Genomic DNA, 17,101 nt, shown 5'->3' with positions numbered 1-17,101 from the left:
TGTTCTTACCATTCATTATTTCTTTCCTTTGCCAAGTCTCTCGGCAGGCTTATATTCACTGCTTCGATTTCGCATACTTTTCCATTCTATTTTTTTCTTTTAACATTTATTCATTTTTGATAGAGACCGTGTAGGCAGAGGAGGGGCAGAGAAAGAAGGAGACACAGAATCTGAAGCAGGCTCCAGGCTCTGAGCTGTCAGGACAGAACCTGAAGCGAGGCTTGGACTCCCCAACTGTGAGATCATGATCTGAACCAAAGTTGGATACATAACTGACCGAGCCACCAGGTGCCCCTCTCCTTTTCTATTCTTAATCACATACCATTTGGCTTCCATCCTGCTCTTTGAAAACACCACTTCTTACCTTACTCTTTTCTCAACAGGCTAACTCCATGACCTTTTCTGAATTGACTATTGACCACCTCACCATTCTTTCTAAAATATTTTTATACTGATTATAAAAATAATGCATATGTCTTTAAAAGCTAAAGTGAAACATTATAAAATACATATAATGGGTCTTGATTTGCTCTGCCAGACATGAGTACAGGAAATGACACAGCACTTTTTCTAAATCGAGTGAAATCAGCTATGAGTCCTCTCTCTGGCGGGTGATCATTTTAAAGTTGACTTAGAACCGTCTAGAGGCTTCTCATGTTGCTGAGTGGAACCATGCCTCACATCCATTGGTACATTGTCCCTTTCCTCTCCCTCACTTCTGACTTCACTTCTCATTGTTCCTTCCACTCACATGATCCTTATGGCCTCAAAGTCATTAAGCACCCTTCAGGTTCAAGGTCTTATGTTCTATCCTTTGTGCCCAGAAGACCCTTTCTGCTGGAGCTGCATGTCTTGCTTCCCCCCTTCCTTTACATCTTTTATGTTGCCTTCTCAATGAGGCTCTCTTTGACCACATTATATATAACGGGATTTGACTGTTTCCACCCAGTCTCCTATCACCCTTCTCTGCCTCTGTGCTTGGTAACTCATCAGCATCTGATACTTGTTTTCACAATCATATAAAATCCGTGAGGATAATGATTCCATTTGGCTTTGGTATGCCCAGCATCAAGAAGAGTTCCTAACATAGTTGGCACTCAGTTACTTGATCAAGTAAATGAGTAAATAAATGAATGAACCCCTGGGGCCAGAGATCCTAGAACTCAGAAAACTAATAATGAAAGAAGGGAAGCAATATCAGTCAATTTTTTTTTTATTACAGCAGCAGAAATAAAAGAGAAATTAATCTCTAAAATTATTCTGAGTTTGTACAAACAGAATTATCTGTGATTATAGTCATCTTTCCACAGAGCTTACTGCTAACTACTTGCTGTATGGTCGGTCCTCTGAGCCACCTTTGCACACACTAAACACATGTATATAAACACTTCGCATAGTCTTATATACCTTTTTCCCCTTAGCAACAGAGCTTGGACTGGTTTCCACAATTTACTTAACTGATCCCCTGTTGACGATGCAAATATTGCCAGCTTTTTTCACACAACAAACAATGCTGCATTGAGTACAATTATTGGCTCAAAGAGCAAGAACAATTCAAACCTTGAGACATTGCCAAAATGCCTTCCAAAAACTATCACACCAATTTACACTCCCGCCAAGTTTATGGGAGTGTCTGTTTCCCTACCACCCAATTATCTGCTTCCATGGAATGCTGTTCTTTGTTTCGCCTGCCTTTTCACTGGCCAGCCCCTTCTCAGCCCTCTTTCCAGATCTTTACTTGCATTCCCAGCCGCCTGTTTTCTCTTAACACATGCTCTCTTAACACATGCTCCTTCAGGGAGCAGATCCCTCACAATATACTTTGGCCTACAGAGTCAGTTATATGAGGGCTTCTGTCAATGATAAGTGGTAGAAACTTAACACTACTGGCCATTCTTGGGTCAAATCATAGGAAGAAAGGAGTTGGAACCAGCCTCAGGCAGGAGTGAATCCAGATCCTCAAAATCTCGTATTTGTCTTACTCTTGGCGCGTTGGTCTTGTTTGGCTACATTTTCACGTACTGAGTGTAGCAATAGGAAATGAGCTCTGGGCTCATTCTTAAAGGTCTCTGACTCTAGGGAAAAGGGCCTTCTTCTTGGGCTTCCCTGAAAACAATTCCAGACCCTGCCAGGTCCAACTTGGATAGTTCTCCTTCCTTTGACTAATCCCTGGCCAGAGTGGGTGGAGTATGAGTGACAGCCCCACCAGCACCCTGTGGGATGGGGGAGGAGGAGAAGCGTGTGCTGAATTAAAAGGAAGAAGGTGGCTGGATCGATAACTGAATTGTCCACACTGTATGAGCTAGACCCTGAGCATAATCGTGACAAGCTTTGGAAAATGGAATACTATTGCCTTATCGATACAAATGTCAGTGTAGCTGAATGTAGGCTATGTGCTGAAGCCCTGCTGGCCAAAGTCTTGAGAAGATCATGGTGGAGAGCACAGGATGCACACCCGGACACAGGGTTTGATCTGACCATGGGGGCACGGCACAACTGTATCACATGCTAAAAACATAAGGACTCTTCTGAAGGAAAAAGGATTAGAGTCTCAGTAGTCATGAAGAGTGTTTGCATGAGTTGCACATAGGTATTTTCACCAAGTCTTGGCATGTAGAGATTAAGCCTGCCTCTTAAAGACCAATGAAAGAAGTTACTACTTGATACGGATAATCTGTGGAATAGATTAGTCGGGCAGGTGGTTCAGATTGAAAATATTTAAGAAAATTTAAGATGAGCCCATAGATAGAAAAGCCTTTGATGAGATACCTGAATGACCATGTGTCACTGGTTTATGGTATCTTTCCTGAAGGACAACCTACTCTGCTTCTCGAGCACTCTCCCCCTGGTATTAGCTGAGGCAAAATACTAGGTAGATTAAGAGTCTCTGGCCCCTCTGGCTTGCTTGTTTTTAAAGTGAGACTGATGGGGTGCCTGGTTGGCTCAGTCAGTGGAACATGTGACTCTCGATCTCAGGGCTGTGAACTTGAGCCCCATGTTGGGTGTAGAGATTATGCAAACAAAAATTAATAAATAAAGTGAGACTCACAAGCTTAGGTGAATTTGCAAAGAGAAGTATAGCGAGAGACATCTTCAAAGTGGTAGCATAAATCACATAGATTGCCTTGAGTTTGTGTGATCAGGGTCACTGGATCTCAAAGTGTGGTCCGTAGACTGGTTGGAGTCCCCAAGCTCTTTCAGCAGATTTATAAAGTCAAAACTATCTTCACAACAATGTTAAGATGCTTGTGGTAGCCAGCTCCCAAGAATGCCTTTGATGATCCTTATCTCCCAGGATTCACACCCTTCTGCATTTTATCAGGACGCTCTGTGTAATCAGAAGAAATGGAATGTCACTTCCAAGACTAGGTCATAAAAGCCATTGTGGCTGCTGTGTCTTGTTCATGGGGAGAAGCAGACTATACTTTAGAACTTCTACGTCCTGGGGCACCTGGTGGCTCAGTTGGTTGTCAGATTTTGGCTCAGGTCATGCTCTCTTGGTTCATGAGTTCGAGTTCCACGTCGGGCTCTGTGTTAATAGTGTGGAACCCGCTTGGGATTCTCTCTCTCTTCCTCTCTCTACCCCACTCAAGCTTTATCTCTCTCTCTAAATAAGTAAATAAACTGAAAAAAAAAAAAAAAAAGAACTTCCAAATCCTAGTTGTCATTTTGGATAAATGCGCGAATTCTTCCCAAAAAGAGAAGTATTAGAACAATGGGCTGGGAGCCAGAAGACCCGGGCTCAAGTGCCACTTCTGATACTATAATGGTTGTGACACCTCAGACATGCCACTTCAGCTTCTCCTCTGGGAGGAGACACCTGGACCAAAGTGGGGTTCTATTAGGAAGAAGGGAAAAAAAGGAATGTTTAAAAGGCAACCTGCTGTGTCCACCACAGAGTTCTCCTGTTATTCCAGTGCCTACTGTATATCAACATTTTTCATGCATTTTCTCATTTACTTCTCATACCAACCCTACAAGGTAGGTGTTCTGATCTCCACTCACAAGTAAGGCACCTGTGACAGAGGAGTGCAGCCCAAGGGTAAACAGCAAGTAACTGGATTCAGTCTGACTCCAAAGCTGTGTGCTTTCCATTGATCACACCCTACTGTCTCCCAGGGAAGACGGCTGGACAAGTCTTCAGACCAGTACACCTCAGGACATCTAAACTTTACCTAGAGATTGTAACATCTCCAAGGGTGGATCATGGAATAATGATAATAGTGATAACCAACTGATGAGCACCTCCTCAGTACTTGAATATTAAAGGTTCAAAAACAGGTGTGTCTCCTCAGTCTTCTGCCTGAGCCAGGAGAGCAGCAACGGACAGAAAAATTCTTCGGGGACTCCAGCTGACTCCAGGTCATCTCATCCTCCACTGCTCACAAGCCTCTCATAAGTAGGGTCCAGCCTCACTGCCTGTACTTCCTCACCACACCAACCCTTTATCACCTGCACTGTGGCTCCCCTATGTAGTGTCACAGATCTGCAAAGCTCAGAGGCCCCCAAGAACTTTGTACTCTCTATATTTTCTATGTCAGCTAAGAATGACTTCAACTAATAAGTAAATAATTAGAAATAAATTTGAAAAAAAGAATGTTTGGGGCACCTGAGTGGCTCAGTGGGTTAAGCATCTGACTCTTGATTTAGGCACAAGTCATGATCTCACGGTTCATGAGTTCGAGCCCTGTGCTGGCCTCTGGGCCAACAGCACAGAGCCTGCTTGGGATTCTCTCTCTCCCTCTCTCTCTGCCCCTCCCCTGCTCTCTCTCTCTCAAAAAAAAAAAAAAAAAAAAAAAATGAATGACTCCACCTACAATAGCCGGTGGCCCCCAAAGTGACAGCTTATGTGATAGACGTGTCTCGTTATCTCACAGAGAAGACAGACTCTGGGTTAGTGTACCTGACTCCCCTGGCCTTTTTCATGATTACAGGCTGGCCAGCATGACAGCTCCAAGCATCACATCCTCATACGACTCCATATGATGGCGGTGAGAACGACACAGGACAGCGGTTTTCTCTGAGCATGATTAGGGAAGAAAAGTCATTTCCAAAAGCCCCCCGGCAGACATCTTCCCACATCTCATTGGCTGGAGCTTATCCCGTGGCTACTCTTAGCTGTAAAGAAATTGCCAGAGGACAGTGGGCAAGGTGGAAGAGACCTGGGAATGACTTTGGGTAGCTAACCAGCAGTGAGGACCACGAGCAAGCCATTCCTGGATGCTCACCTGTTCTTGGCTTCCATGAGATCTTCCTGCCTCTCCCCTCACTGTTTCTTTGAATTCCTTCCTGGCTTTTCCTCCTCTATTCATTACTTCATTATGGACCTTCTCCAAGCTTCTCTCTAGAATCTGTTGCTTGGGCAATCTTATCTATTCTCCTAACTTTAGTATTACCCTTTTATTTTTCCTATGGTAAATTTTTTTCTACTTTTCCTACTTTTTAAATGAAACAACACAAAGCTATCGAAGCAAAACAGAACTCACCCAATCATTACCACTGATATATAACCTCTTTTGTGTTCTACACGTGTGTGTGTGTAACCTGCTCTTTTCACTTATCGTAAATACTTTTCCTGACAAGACATATTTACCTCGATGTCTTTATTTAATGATTACATGGTATTCCGTGGTATAATTGTGCCATTATATATCTAGCGGCCCTCTATTTTTGACACCTAGGGTGTTTCCAATATTTTGCAATTATGGACAACTCTATGGTGAACAAATTTTACATGCTCTGAGTACCTTAAATGCCTGCTTTTTCCTAGACAAATTCCTAGAAGTGGAATGGCTAGATCACAGAGCACCATATTTAAGGCTTTTGACCTATACATACACACTGTCACCCAATGGTTGACAAGACCTCTCAGTTCTTCCTTGGCACTTCTCTTGGATTTGTCTTTACCACTTTGTCACTAAGAATTCATCGTCTTACACCCTCCCTCAACTGGTACCGCTCCCAGAAACCTCTTCTTGTTTTGTATCCACAAAATGAGCGTGGGTTTGGAGGTGCCCTCATCACCTTCAGCTTGGAAGTCCAATTGTAGGTGAATGGTCTTTAGTATTTTTGAAACGTTTCCAAAGAATTAAAGTGGGGCTCCTTAACATGGAGTGTGGGGGTCAAGACAGCACTGGGCCACAGCAGGCAGAACTAGGGGGCACTTTCCAGGAACCTATGGGAGAAACAGGCCAGAGAAGATGGGGAGGGAGCTCCAGGAAGAGAGACTAGAGCTTTCAAGAATTACTGCATAGAAGGGGCACCTGGGTGGCTCAGTCGGTTGAGCATCTGACCTCGGCTCAGGTCATGATCTCACAGTTCATGGGTTCGAGCCCCACATCGGGCTCTGTGCAGACAGCTAGCTCAGAGCCTGGAGCCTTTCTTTGGATTCTGTATCTCCTCCTCTCTTTCTTATCCTCCCCTGCTCACGCTGTCTCTATCTCTCTCTCTCAAAACATTTAAAAATTTTTAAAAAGGAAAAAGAATTACTGCATAAAAGGAACGTGACAGAGAGGAGGCTAAGCTTTCATCCAGGGGGCACTGGAGGGTCAGCCCAGAGCAGGGTCAGGCCAGGGTAGTGTTCCGTTGACCTAGAAACAATGAAGTCCCTTATATACAGCAACCTGTCCACGACCCTGCAAAGAAGATCCAATCTCCCCCTTCCAGTTAAGGAAAATCCTCTCCTATCCTGTTCCTCCTCCAGCGACTGTCATTTCTCTCCTTCCCATACAGCAAAATACCTCGGAAAGTTGTGCGTACCTGCTGCCTCCAGCTCTTCAGCGCCCTTCCCCTCTTGAACCCAATCCAGTCGGGATTTCCTCCCACCCTAACAAAGCTCTGCAGTCAGGCCCTCAAGGACTTTAATCGCATGGGCGGGGTCTCCGTTCTCAACTCCCCGGACTTTTCTGACACATCTGAATACTCCTTCCTCCTTGGAACACTCCTCCCTGGGCTCCCAGGATGCCACTCTCTCTAGGCTCTAGTCCCGCTCACCAGTGGCTCCTTCCGGGTCTGCTCTGGCTGCTCCTCCTCTTTCCCTGGCCCAGGCCCATTGCCTGCACCCTCTTCGCTTCTTGTCCCTCTCCCTGGTGCCCTCATCCACCCCTAGGCCTAAAAATTCCTAAATCTTTAATTCCTAAAAATTCCAGGCTCTCTTGCCTGGGCCCCTCTCAGGCCCCCAGACTCCCACCTACAACTGCCTGCTACACGTCTCCACAGAAATACCTCCTGGGCATCTGCCACTTAAATACGTCTAGACCCAAATTCCTCAGGGTTCCCGCAAAGCTGCCTCGCCCACAGGCCTCCCCTTTTAGTTTATGGCAATGCCATCCTCGTAGCTGCTGTTCAGGCCAGAACACGTGAGGCAGCTTGACCTCCCTCCTGTACTGTACTTCCCATCCATCAGCAAATGCTATAAAATAGAGCCAGAATCCAAGCACCGCTCACAGACTCCTCTGCTCCCACCCTGGGTCCCTGCCCATCGGCTGGATTCTCGCAGCAAGCCACTCCCTGCTCCTCTGTGGCTGCTCCTGCTTCCTATGCCACTCGTCCCAACACAGCAAACAAAGCCTCAGGAACAAAGGGCAGGTCCTGCAAATCCACAGCAAAGCCCTGGGACCTTCCTCTTGTTCGCACTGGTTCTCAGATGCCCCATGCAGGAGGTGCCGCCCAGTCAGGTGCTGGGATCTCTCTGACCTCACCTCCACGCCTCCAGGCATTCAGCTCAGCCATGGCCCCTGCTCAGGAAGGTGCCAGGCTGGTTCTTATCGTTGTGCTATTATTTCCCCTGCCTGGAATGCTCTTCCCTCAGATATCTATATGCTCACTCACCTGTTCAGGTCTTGACTCAGATCACTTTCCTAGAGAAGTCCTCCCTCATCACTTTTATCATTTTATCATTAACATGTGCAACCTGTATTTCTTTTTCTCCATAGACTGCACCACCATCTATCATCCTATATGTTTTTCCTTTAAAAAAAATTCCATTTGGGGGCACCTGGGTGCCTCAGCTGGTTGGGCGTCTGACTTCAGCTCAGGTCACGATCTCACGGTTCTGGGGTTCGAGCCCTGAGTTGGGGTCTGTGCTGACAGCTCAGAGCCTGGAGCCTGCTTCAGATTCTGTGTCTCCCTCTCTGTCCCTCCCTGGCTCACTCTCTGTCTCTCAAAAATAAATAAATATTAAAAAAAAATTTTAAACAATTTCGTTTGGAGATCGGTTCAAGATCACAGAAAAAGAATAAGGACAATACAAAGAACACCCATATATCCCTTACGTCATTTACCTATTGTTAACATTTTATCCCATTTTTACTGCACCCCCCCCACATTTTTTAATGAAACATTTGAGAATAAGTGATATATACATACATGTGACCCTTTACCCCTAAATGAGTTAGCGTGAATTTCCTAAAGACAGGGATATTCTCTTACACAGCCACAGTCTAGATCTCTACTAGAGACTGACATGTTTGAACACTGTTGTGAATTGAACATTGATACTTTTTTTTAATGTTTTATTTATTTTGGAGAGAGGGAGAGAGCGAGAGAGAGAGAGACAGCATGAGCAGAGTAGGGTCAGAGAGAGAGGGAGACGCAGAATCCAAAACAGGCTCCAGGCTCTGAGCTAGCGCTCAGCCCAGAGCCCGACGCGGGGCTCGAACCCACGAACCGTGAGATCATGACCTGAGTCCAAGTCGGATGCTCAACTGACTGAGCCGACCAGGCACCCCGAACATTGATACTTTTATCTAATCTCACACCTGTATGCATTCTCCCCTCTCCTCCCGGATACATTGCAGTTAGATTGTCTCTTTATTCTCCTCTAATCTGAAATATTTCTACAAACTTTGTCTTTTATGACGCTACCCTCTTTGAAGAATCTAGTCCCTCCCTCCATCCCTTTATTTATTTACTTTTTCTCCCCTGCCCTGTCCTTGGAAGCTGGCAACCACTGGACCCCACCCACTACCTCCCCATCCCTTTAGATGTCAAACGGGGTGGTCTGATGTTTCCTTGTGATTAGAGTCGAGTTATGCATTCCTGGCTGGAATGTTACATAAGCAATATTGAGCCCTTCTCGGGATATCACTGTTTGAGCCACATTGTTCTTTTGCTCCTCCCTACTGGTGTTAATTTTGATCTCCTGGCAAGATGGGGTTAGGGTTTGCCATGTTTTGTTGTTGTTGTTTTCCTCTTTGCATCTAATAAGCGGTCTGTGGGAAGAGGCTTTAGGACCATGCAGACATCCTGCTTCTCATTGCACACTCACACTTGACTTTGCATCCAACGATGATTCATGCCCAAATTAATTTTTACTATGAGAGCTGCATAATAATGGTTTTCAAACTCTGGTACTCCCTCTACATTTACTACGTGGGATTCAAATTTCTACTGTAAGCAAAAACCTTTCCTGCCCTTCTTCCTTCCTGCCTGCCTTCCTGCCTGCCTGCCTTTCTCTGTCTATCCATTTATCTACTGTGTGGACTTGTGGTTTCTTAGGTTTCCCAATAGGCTAGAATTCCTTATTATTTTAAGAAATTGCCTCAGATGTGACCAGCGAGAGCCCCTTTAGTGGGCTTCTGTGCTCCCGGAATATTCCCCATCACTTTTTCAAGCACTTTCTTTCTTCCTAACAAGCTAGTCCAGGCTAATCCTGTACCTACCCTGCTGCAGTGCTAGAATTTCTTTGAGAAGTCTTGGGTTCCTCCCTTGGTATTTAGAAACCAAGATCAGGATACCAGGTATGCTCGTGGCTCTGGAGTATCTTTGCTTGTAGGCCCTTTTGACTGGAAAACATATGCGTGCAAATACACATATACATATGTATGTATATACACACCTACCTAAACATGCATACACAAAACATATAGTTTACTTGTTTTGTTTGTCCATTACACTAAGATGTGAGCTCCACCAGGGAGAGAATTTGTGTCCATTTGGTTTGCTGTGGATTTTCTAGCACAGAGAGCAGCTTGTAGCAAGTGATAAGTGTTCTGTAAATGGTTGTTGACTAAAGAAGAAGGAAACCATAGGTTGCATGACTTGCCAAACTGTCACAGCTGACAAATGGCAGAATTCTCTTTGGAGGGTGCTTCAAGGACCCAGAATAGGAGCTACCATCTGGCTAGGAGAGCAGTTGTCTTCACTTTCTCACCTGAATTCTTTTCTCACCTCTTTGACATCCAGCCCTCTGTAGGTCGCATCAGCTCTGAGGGATTTATAACCTTGGGCTGTCAGCAGGTGGGAGGTGAAGGCGGAAGCTGGGTGGCTAGGCTGGAGAGTAGAAGACCCCAGGCCCACATCACCAGTGGTGATGGCTGGGACCTCTCCTCAGCCTGGACTGTGGTCTAATGCAGGGAGTAGGGGGACAGGTGGTGACATTATCTTCATTTGCTCGCCTCCTGCTTTGCTCTCACGCGCCACCCCCTCCCCTGATGCTGCACAAGGAATGACCCCATGGAAGTAGAGAGCTAGAGGTATTAGAAGATGGACCCAGCAGGGGTGGCGGGGACTCAGGGGGGAGGAAGCCACTCTCTAGGAGTCCTGGCGTCATGGAAACTGGCCTGCCACTCCATCTGTCCTCAAATGCTAAAAATAGTTGGTTTCAGTATCAGCCATGGCCAGACTAGGCCAGCAGCACAGGCCAGCCCCAAAGGAAATGGATTTGGGGGAGGATGTCAGAGAGAGAGAGAGAGAGAGAGAGAGAGTGAGTGAGAGAGTGAATGGATGGCATGAGATGAGGCTAAGGGAGTGCCTCTGCTTGTCCCTTCCACACACTACATCAGATCCCCAGCATTCAGAGCCACCCCCCCAGAACTTTCCAGTCTGCTCGTCATCCCAAAAGGTCACTCCAGCAGACCATCCCCTGCCCCTCCTACTATCTTGTCCAGCTTCTGCCACCTGGTGTGGCCTCTTAGCTTCCATATGTGCTCATTCTAAAGCTTTTTGCAAATTCCACATCCTCCAAGGAGCAATTCCAAAAAGCCATTCCTGAAGGATCTAGTCGAGTTGAGTTGCTGGCGCTTGGGCTGTGGGTGTGCCTGCCAGTGAAGTAGGGAGATACGGTCCTTGGCACCTCCATGAACTGTGGGCCTGAGGGCTCTTCCTGGGACCCTAGGAAACTGAATAACCGCCTGCCCCTCCCTCTTCTATTGCAAAGCCCTTCAGACCCTACCACTCTTGCTCTGCTTCCTCAGCCCCGACTTTGCCCTGTTACTTGGTTGCTGAGTGATGTTAGGAAAGTCTCTTAACCTCTCTAGGCCTATTGCAGGCTGGGTTCCCTGGTCCCAGAGACAGAGTGCAGTAGGCAGGATGTGTATTAAGGAGTGTCCTCGGGCTCCCTGTCTGCAGAAGGGAGGAGGAGGAAAGTGGATTGGGCAGAGAGGGAAGTGGAGCTTCTGCGTAGGCCTGACACGCTTGACCTATTTGATAGGGAACTCTGGGGCCAAGACGATCCAGCAGACTTGTCCCATCTTGGGCCCAAATGGTCACTTCTTTGTCCCTGCCTAGATCAGTCAAGGGATACAGGCAGCCTGGGGAAGGGGGAGCCCTTGGGCAAGGCCGCTCTTTGTAGGGGAGGCACTCCTTGAAGGGGCTGGAAGCCTGAGGCTGTCCGCCTCCCAGGAGCCGGACCACGTCCTTCCACGAAGAGGGTCTGGGCGGTGGCTCCGTGCCTCTGCTTCCTCCCGTAATAAGGACATCGTTAGGCTTCACTGGGCTCTTGTCTAGATGAAATGCAATGATAGATGTCAAGTTCTAGCACACACTCTGACTCACAGTCACTGTTTAGTAATGAGGCAGTGTTTATTGTCTGGGTATTCGGCTAGGGTCTGTTGGGAAACTCTGACCCCAAGCCACCTTCCCTCATTAGGGGAGATGGCCAAGGGGGGGCTCCAGGTGAGCTAAAGTCTCAAATTTAGACTTTTGAAGTTTCTCTAGATGAGGTTACATATACAACCACAGATATACAATATATTCATCACACAACTTTAAATTCAGGTCCCATTAGCAGGTAAATTACATTTGTTTCTTAATCCATTAATTATCTTGTGAACAACACTATTATATGACATTGCCTTTTTATCTTAACTTCTTCAATATAAACATTTAATATGAATCACTCTACGATCCAGCTTTGGAATTTCTTCTTTTATTTTTTCTTTTCTTTAAAGTTTTTTTTTTTAATTAAAAACATTTTTTAATGTTTTATTTATTTCTGAGAGAGAGAGAAAGACAGCATGAACCAGGGAGGGTCAGAGAGAGAGGGAGATACAGAATCTGAAACAGGCTCCAGGCTCTGAGCTAGCTGTCAGCACAGAGCCCGATGCGGGGCTCGAACCAACGAACTGTGAGATCATGACCTGAACCAAAGTCGGAGGCTTAACCGACTGAACCACCCAGGCGCCCCTAAAGTTTATTTATTTTTGAGAGACTGAGAGAGAGAGAGAGAGAGAGAGAGAAAGACATAGGATCTGAAGTGGGCTCTGCATTGACAGCAGAGAGCTTGATTCAGGGATTCAGAGCTCGAAGCCATGATCCCTGAGATCATGACCTGAGCAGAAGTCAGACGCTTGCTTAACAGAGAGGGCCACCCAGGAGCCCCTCTTCTTTTAACCTCTTCTTTTAATATGCAGGGATGCTTGAGACATGGTAGTGGTCCAGGCCTATCTGCCTTTGATAACTTTTGTGCCACCTGTCAAGCAAGCCAGGAGGCAGGTGGACAAAACAGCTGCCTGTCTGCTCTGGGCAGGGCCAACCTGGACCACTAGGTCATCTGTCCACACCCTCACCAGGCTGGAGGCCATGTCCACTGCTTAGGTGTCCTTATGGCCCGAGGCACCACGGAGCATGCTCTGTGCAGAATGGAATTGGAGACGTGCCCAATCCCAAGAGGCCACTTCAGGATTTCCCTCTCAGCTGGAGCAGGAAGTGGGAGAAAAGCAAGAATTGGGAGTCCATTCGCCATCAGGTCCCTGGCACAGCCGAGGGCACCTCCCTGGGCGGGTTCTGCCACAGGCTGTCCTGGAGTGGCACGGGAAGGAGCCGCAGGTGGATCCTAGTGAAGGGCGCGCCTACCCTGGGAGCCGGGCTGGAGACTAACAGGGTCTAGACTGGTGGGATAGGACTGGGCAGGGAGAGATGCCTTTGGTTTTCAAGACTGTGAGCTTGAGTTTCAGTTCTTTTTAAAGAAAAGAGAAGGAAGTCACTCGGGTGTGATTTAGCTGGGGCAGTTGCACCCATTTGGGGAGCTGGGAGCCGCTGAGTCCCCACACCCGCACGCTCTCTGGCCCTGGTCGGGTCGAGGGAGGCCTCAGATCCCGGGGTATGGGTAGTGTCTAGGAAGTCCCGACGCTCAGCCCAGGGGAGGGGTCCTGGCAGCGGTCTCCAGGAACGGGGGCTCTGTGGTCACCTGGTCAAGTATAGGACTTGTTCTGGAGATTAAATAAAACCATATTTCAAGGCTAGCCCAGCCCTGGACTCCCTGTCCTTAAGAACTGGAGCTGTTCCAGGAAGCCTGGTCTCAGCATAGTGGCTCTGGAAGGTTCTGGCGATGGCTAGCTAGGTGGTGGGGGAATGGGAGGGGGTTGTGTTTGCCATCTCTGCAAGAAGCCTTACTGGGGGAACCCACCAGCAGTCACCTTCCACCCTGTCCACATTGTAAAATTGAGAGCTGGGAAGTCCCACTGGCCCCCCTGATTTCCTGGACCACTTTTCCCTCTCCCCCTTGCTTCCATTTCTCCCGAATTCTCCTGCAAGTCCCCCCGCCCGCCCATACCCAAATATTTGATTGACAGAGACTGAGGCAGTTTAGGTCAATAAACTTTTATGGAATGCATTATAATAATAATAGCAACAAGGCAACTGAACTTCAGAGAGGTTGCTTAAGGGCATTCACTTAGTACTCTGCTTGAGTCTAGGGTCTGAGGGGACTGGAGAGTATAGATGAATCAGTAACTGTGTTTAAGATAAGGCGAGGTTGTTTGCGTTTTGGGGTCAGAGCTGTCACTGGGTATTTTCTGAGTACAAGCTGTGTGCCCAGCTCAGAGCTGGCTTCCAGGGGACAGGAAGAGAGATCAAAAAGATAGATGAGGTCCCTACCCTCCACCCAAAAGACTAGCATTTATTCTCCATCTAAGGACCTTGTTTTGTTCTGAGAGACAGAGCGTGCACGTGGAGGAGAGGCAGAGGAAGAGAGACAGAGAATATTTTTTTTAAATGCTTATTTATTATAGACAGAGAGAGAGAGGAGTGGAGGGGCACAGAGAGAGAGAGAGAGAGAGAGAGAGAGAGAGAGAGAATCCCAAGCAGGCTTCACACTATCAGCACACAGAGCCTGACACGGGGCTTGATCCCAGGAACAGCGAGATCATGACCTGAGCCGAAACCAAGAGGCGGATGCTCAGCCCACTCAGACACCCAGGTGCCCCTCTCCTAATTTTTGACAGCAGGTAGACATCGTTTTGACTTTTTAACATCAAATTAACAAATCATTTTGTTTATAAATAATACTGTTGGGTTTACAAATAATTTTGTAAACTCTCTTTTATCTATTTTGAAAGCATGTTCCCTGCCTCTTGGTACTCTTCACTGTTCTCACATTCGTGCTGCATATTATCCCTTCATGGCCATACCATATTTAGCCACTTCTCTGTTACTGCTTGATTCCAGTTTTTCGTCATTATAAATAATGCAGCTATAAATATCTTTGTACATATAGCTTTTTTCTTCTTTGAAATTATGTCCTTGGAATCAGCGCCCAGAAAGGGGATGATGACTGGGTCAAAGGGTTGACTGTTTTATAGCCCTTGCTGTGGAAACCCAGACGGCAACCAAGAACATTTAACAGCTCAGTGAAGCAGCCTGTGGACTGGACACCCTCAGCAGTACTGGCGCCCTGTGTTTGTAAAGAATATTGTATATAATAAGCACTTACTGGCACCTACGATGTATCAGGTTTGTGCCAGTAGGACATCTGGGGAAGAGGAGAGCAGCTCTCCGTTCTTGGGGAACAGAGAGGCTGTGGCTTTTCAACCTTTTTTCTCCTCCTAGAACACAAAATATTCAAAACTACTGCATATCTAAAGGTAGACTCAGAATTTAGGGATTCCCCCAAATTCTGTAGGGACTTGAAACACTAACATGTTTTCCAATCCACAGAATCTAATCGAAGAGGGTGTATGTTTGGTTTTGATGAAGCAGGTGGCTGCTTTTTACAATTATTTGTAAACCTCCATTCCTTTTTCTCAGATTCAAGAAAGACAGGAGGCAGGAGGGTGAGAGGGCTGTATAGATAACATAGACCCACTTTGATTTCTAAAAACAAGCAAACCAATCTGAGAGGTATATTTGTGCTGTGATGACACAATTGGATAAATAAGGTGATCTGTTTATATGTAAATCTGTGCACAGGGCTCCTTGGTAAGTATGCCAGGATCACAAAGAGACAGAGCTGTGGTTTTAACAACTGCACAGAAAATGTGATGTGTGCCAAGCACTGTGCTGGGGCCCAAGTGCCAGTATGAACGAGTGCCAAGACATCTATGAAGAACCTGGGCCCCAGAGAGGGGAGGTGGTCATAAGGGTGGCCAGTGTATCGCATTCATTAAATACTACGTTCCAGGCACTATTCTAGGCACTGGGATACAGCAGTGATCAAAAACAGTTAAATACTGCTACCCTCCCGGAACTAATGCTTAGGGGTGGGGATGAGGCAAACAATAAGTAAAATATTAAGTATGTCAGATGGTGATAAACACAATGGAAAAAAATAAAGTCGGAAAGGTAAGAAGGCAGGGAAGAAGGTAAGAAGAAGGTAAGGTAGGCAGGTAAGAAGGGAAGGCAGTCTAGAGATAAGGTCTTAATTTTTTTTGTTTTAAAGCTTATTCATTTCCGAGAGACAGAGACACAGTGAGGGGAGAGAGAGGGAGACCCAGAATCCAAGCAGGCTCCAGGCTCTGAGCTGTCAGCACAGAGCCTGATGCATGGCTGGAACTCACTGACTCCAGGATCATGACCTGAGCTAAAGTCGGAGACTTAACTGACTGAGCCACCCAGGAACCCCATGGAGAGGTTTTAAATTGAGTGCTCAGCAATGGCCTCACTGGTATGACGACATCTGAACAAAGAGACAGCCATGGATGGCTGGGAGAAGAGAATTCCAGACAGAGGCCCTGCTGCGAGGCCCTGAGGGAGGAGCAGGGCCGTGCGAGGGCGGGGGTGGGGGGGTGGGAGGAGGGGCACCGCAGGAGGATATGAGGTCAGAGAGGGAGTTGGGCTATTCTGTGGGTGGCCTGATAAGCATTTGGACTTCAGCTTTACTCGGAGTGGAGACCCAGCGGACAGCGGCGGGGGCGGGGGTGGGGGGACCTGGTCTGGTCTGCGGTGGAGAATGCGCTCAAGGGCCAGGGAGGCAGGGAGCCCAGTTACAAGACAGGTAGCAGGCTGGGAACTCGGGTTTTTGTCCTCAACTCAGGGCTCTTTCCGTGTACTTAGCCCTTGGCCCACCCCAGACTTGACGTCTGAAATGAAGGTCAGAACCTACAGCGGACTCCGGTCTAGAGGAAAGGTTTCTAGGAAAGTTGTTAAGTCCAGTCCCAACATCGCGCATTAGACAAGTTCCAGGGTGAGGTTCTGCAGCACGGGAAGCCCAGGCGGGGGTTCCAGTTACATCACTGACCAGCTGTGTGGCCTCGGGCGAGTCTACTAACTTCAGACCGGCTCAGTTACTTCATCTGTAAAATGGGGTTAAATGCTCTGACTGCTCCATCGCAGCAAATGAGATCATTCGAAAGCACCTTTTAAACATCATTATCATTCACGAGAGGCAAATGTGAAAATGCAGTGGACCTCTGGGGGCTGAGTTAGCACAGCACTTTCAAACTCGTTTTCGAAAGCGCCGAGTCCGGCTTTGTCTCCGGCGGGGTGTGTCGGAACCTGCTCAGCTCGCACCTAGCACCCGCGGCGGGGCTGGGAGCCGCGGCGGCCAGCGCGGCGGAGGGGGCCGGGCTGGAGAGGGTGCTGGGGCGGGGCTGCGGAGAACCCGGACCCCCGACCCGCCTCGGGGTTCACGCGGCCGGCGCGCTGTGCTGCGAGCGGCCGCGGG

The sequence above is a fragment of the Hyaena hyaena genome, unplaced genomic scaffold (genome assembly GCF_003009895.1).
Source record: "Hyaena hyaena isolate Hyena2069 unplaced genomic scaffold, ASM300989v1 scaffold_44, whole genome shotgun sequence".
In the NCBI taxonomy this organism is placed as follows: Eukaryota; Metazoa; Chordata; class Mammalia; order Carnivora; family Hyaenidae; genus Hyaena; species Hyaena hyaena.
Note: the sequence above shows the minus strand (reverse complement) of the source record.